Consider the following 12,660-nt stretch of genomic DNA (forward strand, 5'->3'; position numbering starts at 1 on the left):
CGAAAGAAGAAGGGATTCTTCTAAGAACAAAACCTGTGTTTTACTGTGACCAAACTTTGCGTCATCTTCCAGCGAAAAGCAAGTCAGACAGATATGACGTCATATTTCCTTGATTCATTTTCTTTTCTGTCTGTGTCTCTTCTTGCGGTAAAGATGGCGATCCACACTCAGTCAGGGCTGGCCGAGACTCTTTTTCTCGTATGAGCTCTGACGCGATGACGTCACACAGTCGTGTGCAGAGTTGTCCAGCCTTGCCTCAGGCATTCCGGCGGAACACGCGAGAAGGCAACACGCGAAATCTGCACTCCGAATCTCCTGCATTTATCGACATGGTCTCTAGTTGTAGTGTTAAAAATTGCCATAACAGACAAGATAGAGATAGGGACAGAAGATTATTTTCTGTTCCATTTGTTGTCAACGGAAATGGCAAAGATACAATGTATTTGACTGCACGACGCCGGCGAGAATGGTTGGCACAGCTTCAGCTGAAGAATGTCAACTTTGAATCAACAGCTAGGAGATACGTGTGCTCTGATCATTTTGTCAATGGTAAGTACTCATGCTTTTGTACACCTGCCTTGGTTAGTCTGTGTTTTATGCAAGCTGTGTTGTGATGGTAGTGTGCGGACAGTCGGTCAGTCGGTCAGTCCTGCACTGAGTGCAGTCTATGACTGAGCGAGTCAGTCTTACACTTACTCTCTATAACAACTTATCATCATAATCATGGTTGCCCAATGTGAAATACTTGGATTTGATCATCAGAATTTATTTGAACAATAAATGGTCATTGTTGATACAACTTCATAGTTCCGTTTTAAAGGGTAGATCTGTGTCTAGATTTACTCAATCATTTATTTTGGGTGACTTATTTTTAAAATAACTCCCAATCCATAATTTACAATACATTTGCCTTTGATTTTTTTTGCAGGGCAACCATCAACCCTGTGGGAAGTAAACAGTCCGAGCTGGACGCCTACTTTGAAACTTGGGTATGGTGCAGGGACACAGCCTGACAGCCAACAAGGACAGTACCAGAGACTCAAGGAGAGGAAGAAGCTTGTGGGGAGTGAGTCAACTCCTTCTCACCCTAATTTAGCAGAGGATGCTGGTGATGTCGACGGGGAAGGTACTTCGGATACAGCAGAACTGGCTGCTCCTCTTCCCGAGAGAGGTGACTGTGGTGGTACTTACTGCCAGACTGAAACCTATGACAATTTTGCCTGGATTTCTAAAGATGAAGAAAAGCAGCTTCGGGATGAACTAAACAGGCTGGTGCTAGAAAATCGGGAACTTAAAGACGAACTTGCCAAGAAAAAAATGACACTTGATTCTTTGAGGGACAATGACGACACTGTACGATATTTTACTGGGATTTCTAATTTCTTCACACTTGTTACATTATTTGATTTTCTTGCACCGCATTTACCAACACACTCGCGCAGAGCACTGACACAGTTTCAAGCTCTCATGCTCACATTCATGCATATACGCCTTAACACACCCCTGCAACACCTGGCATATTAGGGTGTGACAGTGCCGCCTCAACTTTTACAAAAAGCCGGATATGACGTCATCAAAGACATTTATCGAAAAAATGAAAACACACGTCTGGGGATATCATACCCAGGAACTCTCATGTAAAATTTCATACAGATCGGTCCAGTAGTTTACTCTGAATCGCTCTACACACATACACACACACACACACACAGACACACACACACACACACACACACACACACACACACACACACACACACACACACACACACACCACGACCTTCGTCTCGAATCCCCCTCTATGTTAAAACATTTAGTCAAAACTTGACTAAATGTAAAAAGAAAACAAGTAGGGGAAGGGCTCCTAATATGGACCGGCTCCTAATATGGACCACCTTCTGTTCTGACAAACTAACGGCGCTAGAGCGCTCAAAAATGTTGTATTCGCTGTATTCACCCTCTCTGGATAACTTGCACATGTCAAAACAGTTGCAGAAACAAAAATCTCAAAACCGTTAGGGTTTTTCTCTTTTTTTCACTTTTGGCAGCGTTCACTCTAAATTTGCCGCCTAAAACGGACTCGTTTATGTCCACAGCCAAAGCTTTTATTCCACACAAATTGCTATATATGACAGCTAAAACCGTATTTGTTACATTTTAGCAGTGTTGACCCCGAGTTTCTACTGCAAACAAAAAATAATAGCAAAATCTCAAAGTATCCCTAGTAATACCTTCAACAAATCGAAAAAAATAAAAGCTAAAGGCTATTTTCATTTATTCATTAAGAAGCTTGCTGGAAATAACCTATAACTAGCCCTCGAGATTTAAAAAAAATGCAACAAAAAGTCTTCTTTTCGTGGAAGTTGATAATTTCACTTATTTTCACTCTGTTTTTGATAAGCTTCTTTAGTTTCCTGGTGAGCTTCAAATAATGCTCTCATCAACCCGAAACAGATAAATCTAGAGCATAATATTTTAATTAGGCTGACTTGTACACTAAGTTGTATCATGTTATTTTGAAATATAGGGGGCTTTTTACAGTGATTCGTGAAGTCCGCTTCACTGGTCCATATTAGGCGCCCAGGCTCCTAATATCAATCAATCAATGAGGCTTATATCGCGCATATTCCGTGGGTACAGTTCTAGGCGCTCTGCAGTGATGCCGTGTGAGATGAAATTTTATACGGCCAGTAATTGCAGCCATTTCGGCGCATATTTACCTTTCACGACCTATTATTCCAAGTCACACGGGTATAGGTAGACAATTATTAACTGTGCCTAAGCAATTTTGCCAGAAAAGACCCTTTTGTCAATCGTGGGATCTTTAGCGTGCACACCCAATGTAGTGTACACTGGGGGGGGGGGGGGGGGGGGGGGGGGGGGGGGAGTTCGGACACCGAATATGGACCCTTTGTGATTTTTTCTGTATTTAATTGTTGCTGAATGTCTATCAAAGCTATTTCACTCTAAATAGGCCTAACCGTCAACCTAAGAGAGAAGGAATTCCAAACACAAAATGAAACTTCTTCGCAAGAATACAAGCTAGTTATCAGCATGAAACAAAAAGTGGTCCATATTAGGAGCCCTTCCCCTATTGTACATTTTTCAATCAAATTGATTGAAATTTTTGTAAAGCAATCTTCGGCAAAGGCCGGACTTTGGTGTTGCATTTCAGCTTGGTGGCTTAAAAATTAATTAATGACTTTGGTCATTAAAAATCTGAAAATTGTAATAATTTTGTTTATAAAAAAACGATCCAAATTTACGTTCGTCTTATTCTACATCATTTCCTGATTCAAAAAACATATAAATATGTTATATTTGGATTAAAAACAATCTCTGAAAATTAAAAATATAAAAATTATGATCAAAATTAAATTTCCAAAATGGATTTAAAAACAATTTCATCTTATTCCTTGTCGGTTCCTGATTCCAAAAACATATCGATATGATATGTTTGGATTCAAAACACGCTCAGAAAGTTAAAACGAAGAGAGGTACAGTAAAGCGTGCTATGCAGCACAGCGCAACCGTTACCGCGCTAAACATGTACAGGCTCGTCACTTTCACTGCCTTTTGCACTAGCGGCGGACTAGGGTCATTGTGAAAAAATGCAGTGCGTTCAGTTTCATTCTGTGAGTTCCACAGCTTGACTAAATGTAGTAATTTTGCCTTACGCGACTTGTTCTTCTTTGGTGCTGTATATCGACCGCATAATTGGATGACCAAGCAGGCGCGGTTACCTTCTAAAGTCGTGTTGAGGCAGGCTTTGTTTAGGGATCCTTTTTATCTCCCCCTTCCCATGTGGGGAGGGCAGTGCTGTCCCTGAAGAGGCCTGGTCTATCGCTGTGAGTGGATACGGCCACCGCATCTGCCCCAGTGTGCGGTGGACGACCATCACCTCACAGCCGCCTACCTGCAGAGTTGTTGCTGGGAACCTCCAGCAGCATCCTCCGCCTGTTCCCGTCGCAAGTTCCCCATCGCCGCAGGACTTTGGATGTAACTGGTATGTTGGATGGCCTGCCTCAATTTCCGGCATCAGCCTGTTAGGTTGACCAGCACAGGGGAAATGTTAAGGTGAAGAGATTTTGTGCAGTCGCCTCACCACCCTCTCGCCTACCATAAGACATAAGACATAAGACTTTATTTCAACCATGTGCAGTACACTAGGGACATGTTTTGGCCAGAGTACAATCAATCAATCCATACACGCCCTTCCAAACATCGCTTGCAATCTCAGTCACACACACGCTCACGCACGCCCGCATACATTCCCCACACAAAACCCACAACAGCACACCCGCACAAGCATGCTCCTCCTTAACAAAACGTGTTTAACCATCAATTGTACATATGCGTAAAATAAACAGTATAGAGGTATCAGTAAGAATTATATATGCATCAGACATCAGTTATGACGACAATAACTAAAATCACAAATCCTTAATAATTTTAAAACTAAAACATTTATTACAATACTACACTGGGTAGGTGAACTTTAAGAAAATAATAAGGTATTTAAAGGCTTGACGGCTGTGTCTCACAACAAAATACCAGGACATAAACCTTGAGTAAAAGCTTAATTTTAACTAAGAACGGCAGTTAGAGGGCTTAAGGAGCCAGGACACGCACTGCACTTGGATAAGAACTGTCTCTGAAACGCGTGGTGCGTGTCCTGATCGAGCGAAAACGCCTGCCCGAGGGTAGGGGACAGAACAACTTGTAAGCAGGGTGCGAGTTGTCTGCCAGAATCTTTTTGACCTTCTGAGCGCTTCGGGATGTGTATATGGAGGCAATGGAGGGAAGCTCGCAACCCACAATATTGGAAGCTGTTCGTACAACTCTGCTTATGTTGATCTGCTCTGCCTCAGTAGCCCTACTGAACCAGACAGTGATGGAAAAAGACAAGATGCTTTCAATAGTAGCCCTATAGAACTGGATTAAGATTTCTTGCTTCAAGCCGAATTTTTTTAACTGGCGTAGAAACAACAACAACAACGCTCAAAGTTCCACAGGTGCAGAAGCTGCCACGTGTAGAACGGCCTTAGCAGGTGCAGCTTTCTTTTCGGAGTATATGTCTACTAGACAGACTGCCTAGCAAGGCTAACGAGCTCTGTCCGCCCGGGTTTGGAATCCAAGTTGTCCTTCTCAGAGACTGGCCACCAAGGCTAGTGAGCCCAATCTACTCATTGTCCATGCCAATAATACATGACAAAGAAGGATTCTTTGATATATAACTGGTGCTACATTTGGGGATGGAAATTCACACAAAAATGGGAGCATACTAAGTTAATTAAAGGCTTGTATTTAATGGTCCCTCAAATTAGACAGACAAATCACATAATTAGCCGCTTTCACCACATAAATAGATGCTTCCAGCAACAGAAATTTTAATTACCAACAGAAAAGCTGAATCTGCAACAATAAAAATAAACCAGCAACTGAATGGATGATTCACCAACAATTAATACACTTCAGCAACAAAAAATACGCTCAGCAATTGATTAGCCACTTTGAGCAACAAATTAGACGTTTTCAACAACAAAATAGCTACAAAGAATGGATGAATGGTCAATGTTGATTTTCTTGAGTAGTTTTCACTAACTGCGTACAATGTATGGCCGTTCATCACACAATTGCACTGGGTGAGTTATGATCAATGTTGACACTAGGTGAATTATGGTCAATGTTGACATATGGGTGCGTCTCAGAATCTCGTCCTCTGTTTGTGACATTATCACCAAAAGTAAAATCTTCCCAGAAAACTTTGATAATACTATTTACACACTTCTCAGGGTGTACCTTTTCAGTTTAAACAAGAAAAAATATAACATTGCCTTTAGTTTGCCATATATTGAGCATTATTTGGACCATGTGTGCAAAATCACCCGTGTAACATGGAAAAAATAAAAGACAAAAAAACTGCATTTATAAGGCTGAAAACGACTTTTATTCAGTTTTTATTGTTGAATCACAAGCCATCATAGAGTTCAATATGAAATGACTACATGCAAACAACAAAATAATGTTTTTTTCAAAGTTCCATGCATTCGTCAAAATTTCAATACAAAAATGAAAATTAATTAATGATATCCTGATCAGAACATGTTGATACATGGCATTCATTCAGTCTTATTGACATTTAACCTTCACAATAGCATATATACAAAGATTTGTTGCTCTAAGACAAAATGTTAGAAAGTTATCCCAAAAGAATGCAAAATGGTCACCGATGTAACATGGAAACATCACTTTTGTAACAAAGAAACGGTTATGCTTTTTCCCACAAACTTTACTAAATGAAGCTGATTTTGCAACCAGATTCTTCTTAGGTAAAATGCCAAACACTAAAACAGGAACAGAAAGAAAAAAAGCTGGACAAAATCAAGCAAACTTGGCCCCAAAAAAGAGAAACATTAATGAAAAGTTCATCACCCACGTAACTCGGAAACGAACAACCAGACATGTATTATAAGGTTTGACATGAAGAATGCAAATGTTCAAAAGTGGTTCATTCAATTGTTGAGACAATAAACCAAAGGCATTGGTTACATATAGAACAGTTGCCACTTGCAGTTAATTAATTTATTTTAAAAGAAATAATGCCCCCTGGCATTGAAGGTGGGGTCACGAATCATGGTTGCATCAGATGTAGGGACTAAGGAAATATCATCGATCCCTGGAAAGCAATAGTAGTTCCCCTCCGGTTTCCTTCGAAGGAACGTTACCACCAGTTCATCAGGTCGAATCTCTTGCACCTGAAACATGCAAGTACCTGCGATTTCAACTAAAGATTGATGCAATATGTGTACTAGTTTCACAAACATGAATTTGTTTAATGTCTATCAAGATTTTGATGCATCCACATTCACTGGCTAAAAACAAAATAAAGTAATTATTTTGTTCAGACTTACCATTCCATTGAACATACAACTTTTACAATTAAAGAAAACATTGACACTTACCGTTCCTTTAAATGGATTTCGGAAATTTAATTTTGATCATAATTTTTTATATTTTTAATTTTCAGAGCTTGTTTTTAATCCAAATATAACATATTTATATGTTTTTGGAATCAGGAAATGATGTAAAATAAGATGAACGTAAATGTGGATCGTTTTATATAAAAAAAAAATTATTACAATTTTCAGATTTTTAATGGCCAAAGTCATTAATTAATTTTTAAGCCACCAAGCTGAAATGCAATACCGAAGTCCGGCCTTCGTCGAAGATTGCTTTACACAAATTTCAATCAATTTAATTGAAAAATGAGGGTGTGACAGTGCCGCCTCAACTTTTACAAAAAGCCGGATATGACGTCATCAAAAGTATTTGTCGAAAAAAAGAAAAAAACGTCCGGGGATATCATACCCAGGAACTCTCATGTCAAATTTCATAAAGATCGGTCAAGTAGTTTAGTCTGAATCGCTCTACACACACACACGCACAGACAAACAGACACACACACACACATACACCACGACCCTCGTTTCGATTCCCCCTCTATGTTAAAACATTTAGTCAAGTTTTGACTACGTGAAATCGAAAGAAAAACTATTATTAACAAATGTTTAGCCTAATTTTTCACTTCATAGAATATCATAGCAGCAAAAACTCACCTTTTCTTAAGAACCTTGGGTGTTGATCACTGTCGTAACAAAATCACAGACTTCGGAAACATTCTCGAAATCTTTCTTCGCTGCTGGAAGCTGAACTATTTCTCTCTGTAACTGCGCATGCGTAGTCACCCGCACCTCTAAGTCACTACGCGCAAAATAGTTCTAATCTTTCTTCAAAACTCTGAACATTATTTGCAAAACCGTTCACCATCGTAACGGAATTTTGAAGAAGCATGTCATATTGCGCAACTTTCAACTTAGTTTGCAGATGCAATTTTGAGAAAATAATACTTAAATAACATTTAGCTTAGCGATTTTCTATGCCCTTTCATGTCAAGATCGTGTTGAAAATGAATATGCAAATTCTAAAGTTCAAATTTAGGACTTGTTGCTGTTGCACGCGTGCGGAAACATATGTTACGACAGTGATGGCAAACTTTCAAGCGATTAATTTCGTTTAAAAAAACAATTCTGTGGACAAAATAACATTTCAACTGTCAAGTACACTTAAACCAAACACACATAACAAAAATAGCAGTCCTTGGACATTCTAAACGATTCTTGTAGTGAGGTACAAAACTAGTTGATGGTTCATGTCACAGATCAGACCTCCATTTTTCACGCATTTAATCATTTCTTTCGCAAAACAACCTTCATAATAATCATGCAAAATACTCAGTTTTGTTTGTACTATTTCTTTATTCATTTTACTTCTCAAACATACCAATATCATGATTTAAAATTCAGTATGTTTCAATTGTGGGCTAATTTGATTATGGCACACACAAAAGGATCAGTTTCTGAGACGCACCCATATGCATTCTCCAAACGTGTCCTGATGATGATTCGTTCCTCCAAGCCGCAGCTCTGTTCCTTAGGAAGTGGAAGGCATCAGAGGAAGAAGGAGTGGCTTCCTTCATCGAATATTTTGAGAGCTCATGGCTCGATTAGAACATCACCTGGTACGAGGGATATGCCATTGATCACCCCTCAATCAACAATGCCCTGGAATCCACCAACATGCAAATCAAGAGGCAGAATACCATTCGTGAAAGATTGGAGTTGTCCAGATTCCTCGCTGTTGTTGAGCAAGACATTGTGAAGAACTGGTCTGCCGAGAGAGCCCCAGGTAGAGATGGAGATGAGCCCAAAATCCCTGTGCAGGATGTCCCCAAGCGTGATCTCAAATTGTGGAGGGAGGCTTATCAGTGGGCCTCATCGCCTAGGGAGTCGCTGAAGGCAGGCAACTTGATCTACGTCGCATCCTCAACCTTAGACAAGGAGTTAGCTACAGCCATTAGGGATGTTGAAGAAAAGAACCAATCTGCCTCATGGGCAGATTTTGATGACTTTACTGCCTGTAGAATGCCATCAGGGCCCGTATGCTTATGGGGGAAGTTCGCGACAACTCCCGAAGTTTTGAGTGACATCGGAAGTACTTGCCACACTTTCGTATGCATGGGCCGGAAAAAGGGTTTACCTCGAAGCAAAGCGAGGAAGTAACTCAGGGTATTTTGCGACTACTTCTAAAGTTTTGAGTGACATCGGAAGTACATCCTCACTTTCGCATGCATGGGACGAAAAAAGAGTTTACTTTGGAAGCTAACGAGGAAGTAAATGAGGGAAAATGTACTACAGCCAGACCCAGTAGTAAACACGCTACTTCCACAGTTTCTCAGTGCAAAAAGGCAGGGCTTTTCTTCAGTTTTTCATGTCAAACCGAGCTGACGCTCCCAAAGAGAGAAAATAGAGGGAAAAGTCGTATCTTCTGCATGCATTTCGTGCAAATTTCCCTGAATGCAAACCTGAGTTGCCAGCTTTGACTTTTGTTTGTTCTGGGTCATTGGCCACCACTCTTTCATTCCCGCTTATACGAGGGGGTTACTGTGTTTCTATGAAAATGGGCGTCGTTGTGTGCATGTGTGAGTGTGTGTGTGTGTGTGTGTGTGTGTTTGTGTGCGTGCGTGCGTGTGTTTGTGTGCGTGTGCGTGTGCGTGTGTGTGTGTTCGAGTGTTGAAGTGTAAGTTTCTGCTATTTTTTTTGTCATTGCTTTATCTCTGTGTGTGTGTGTGTGTGTGTGTGTGTGTGTGTGTGTGTGTGTGTGTGTGTGTGTGTGTGTGTGTGTGTATGTATTTGTGCGAGTGCCTGTCTGCCTGTGTGTGCGTGCGTGCGGGTATAATTGTGCGTCTGTTCCTTCATACGTTTGTTTGCGTGTTCGCGCGTGCCGTGTGTGTGTGTGTGTGTGCGTGTGTGTGTGTTTGTGTGTGTGTTTGTGTGTGTGTGTGTGTGTTTCTGTGTGTGTTTCTGTGTGTGTATGTGTGTGTGTTTGTTTTCGATGTTATGTGTGTGTTCGACGGTGTGTGTGTGTTCGACGGTGTGTGTGTGTGTGTGTGTGTGTGTGTGTGTGTGTGTGTGTGTGTTCGATGTTATGTGTGTGTTCGACGGTGTGTGTGTGTGTGTGTGTGTGTGTGTGTGTGTGTGTGTGTACCCACTCCCCACACTATGATGAGCTGACTATATTTGTGCCTTGATATTTTATTCATGTTCTTACGTTTTATGCTGTTTATTGTGATTCACCACACCCGAGGTTATCGTAATTGAGATAATAAAGTGTTCTATGTCTATGTATTATGTCTAATACACATGCACACACGCACGTAGGCTACAAAAATCCAATCTTGACTTTGAACTTTATATAAACATACATCCTCTTCAAAATTAACGAGGACAAACGTAATTTACAAACACCTAAGTACAACAATTTTTTCTGTTTTAAAAATTCGGACACACATTTTCTCAAATAATATGAAATTCGCTGAACTTATCTTCTTTTCACTACACCTTATATCTTGATTTCCAAAAAATGGAGTTCTGCCTTTTTAAATTTACCAGTAACACAAACATTCGCTCTGACCAAACTATTTTTGTCCAGCAGTTTTACCGATACACAATCATTAAAAAAACACTACAAAAAGAGTTTTAAGTTAACCAACTTCGCTACCACATAAACAACCTTTTTTTATTGTCCCCAACATTCTGGTCAACGAAATCATTATTATAGACAGTCATTCTATTTAAGGACAATTATCACAGCTTTCGTTCAACCAGTTAAAAACAACAATTATAGTAAAAGCTACAGCGCGATCAACGTTTGCCCATTTACGAACTCGCGATGAGATTCGTTTCTTCTGGTCACCAAGCCTACCGTTTACAAACGCATGCGCACTAATTGGGATTCCCCCAATTTTCTCGACCTTGACCTCAGAACTCTCGAAGCCACTACTTCGGCGTTCAATTTAGCTCGTGCATACCGAGTAGCTGGCAACTTTGCTTTCGAAGTTCCCACTTCCAATGTCAAGGGCCTCTCGCTTGACATAATTATACGACGATATCGCATCTCAAGGGTCCTTACCCATCCAAAAGAAACCTCCAGCGCATACTACAATTGCAGGACATTCCGTTTTTAAAGGCAGCTCATTGGGAAATGATCTCAGACACAATATCGAAGACGTGAAATGCGTCAATCGAGCAACTGTCGTAACTTGGCTACAATGAGACGGTCTCCTACCTTGCACCATAGACACGGACTGTGACATTCTTGTTTAATTTAGGTGAAATGCTTAAAACAGAGTGACTCAAAAGCGACAGTTCGATCAGTTACTGACCGAAAAAAACGTGCTCGAGTCATTCGGCGAAGGTGGTGAGCTTTCAAACCAGCACGACTGAATAACTCAGAATGCCTTTTTTTCATCATGCCTCTATTCTACACGAGTAACATAGTGCAGTGGTAACGGTTCCGGACTCTCGTTCATTCGCTCCGGGTTCAAGTTCCGCCAGGAGCTATATATTTTTTTTATTAATCTTTTCCTTTTTAAGCCTCCGCAATTGCATTCCGGCTGCAAAAACCGGGTTTTGCCTCTGTGTTAATTTTATTCATTTGCAAAAGAAACCTTCCTATGCTTTGAAAAAATCATATCATGTCTTGACTTTCAACTGTACGCGCGTGTGTATAATTATGTGTGTCACTACGGTGAGTATGTGTGTGTGTGTGTGTGTGTGTGTGTGTGTATATGTGTGTGTGTGTGTGTGTGTGTGTGTGTGTGACGTGTCACTTGTGTCATCATAGTTTCAGTGTGTGTATGAGTGTAGATTGAGAGAGAATGAGAGAAAGTGAGAGAGAGTGAGTGTGTGGTTATTTGTTTGTGACTGTGCGTGCGTGTATGGGTGCGTGTGTGTGTGTATATGTGTGCGCGCGAGCGCGCGCGTGTGTGTGCAGTGTGTGGTGTGTGTGTGTTTATGTGTGCCGTCAGTGTCACTTGTGTCATAGTGTCAGTATGTGCATGAGTGTACGTTTGTCTGTGTGTGCGTGTGTCGTAAGAGAGAGAGAGAGAGAGAGAGAGAGAGAGAGAGAGAGAGAGAGAGAGAGAGAGAGAGAGAGAGAGAGAGCGACCGACACTTCTTTGGCAATTTTGGACCAGACAGCGTCTTTATGTTTAACAGTTAGACTGTTCTGAAATTTGGACAGAATAACCGTTCTTTCGTAAAACACTTCTGTCAAGAGTACAGCAATTTCACCATCTGAAAAAGGCGCAGAACGCCCCTCCGTGTCTACTTTCTTTTTGAGCGGCACACGTGCCTTGCCATTTTCGTTGACTGCCATGTTGATAGAAACGTGCGCATGCGTATTAGTAGGGATTCCCCCAATTTCCCCGACCTTGACCTTAATACTCTCGCTGTCACTACTTTGGCGTTCAAGTCAGTTCATGCATTGTGAACAGTGTTAGAAAGTTGACTTCGGGAGTTCCCACTTCGAAAAGAGGCCTCTACTTCCAGTGTTTCTTACTTCTAGTTCATGCATACGGGCCCTGGAAGGTCACAATTGACCCAGACTCTGACCAGTTTAGGTGCAACTGCCCAGGAATTCTCAAGGGCAACATTTGCAAGATCTCTTTGGGATGTGAAATCAGACTCAAAGTATCTAAAGCTCTATCCCAAGCGAAGATGATACCCATCGGCCAAAAGCGGAAACGCGGGCGCCCAA

Source organism: Littorina saxatilis, unplaced genomic scaffold (genome assembly GCF_037325665.1).
Source record: "Littorina saxatilis isolate snail1 unplaced genomic scaffold, US_GU_Lsax_2.0 SUPER_12_unloc_2, whole genome shotgun sequence".
Classification (NCBI taxonomy): Eukaryota; Metazoa; Mollusca; class Gastropoda; order Littorinimorpha; family Littorinidae; genus Littorina; species Littorina saxatilis.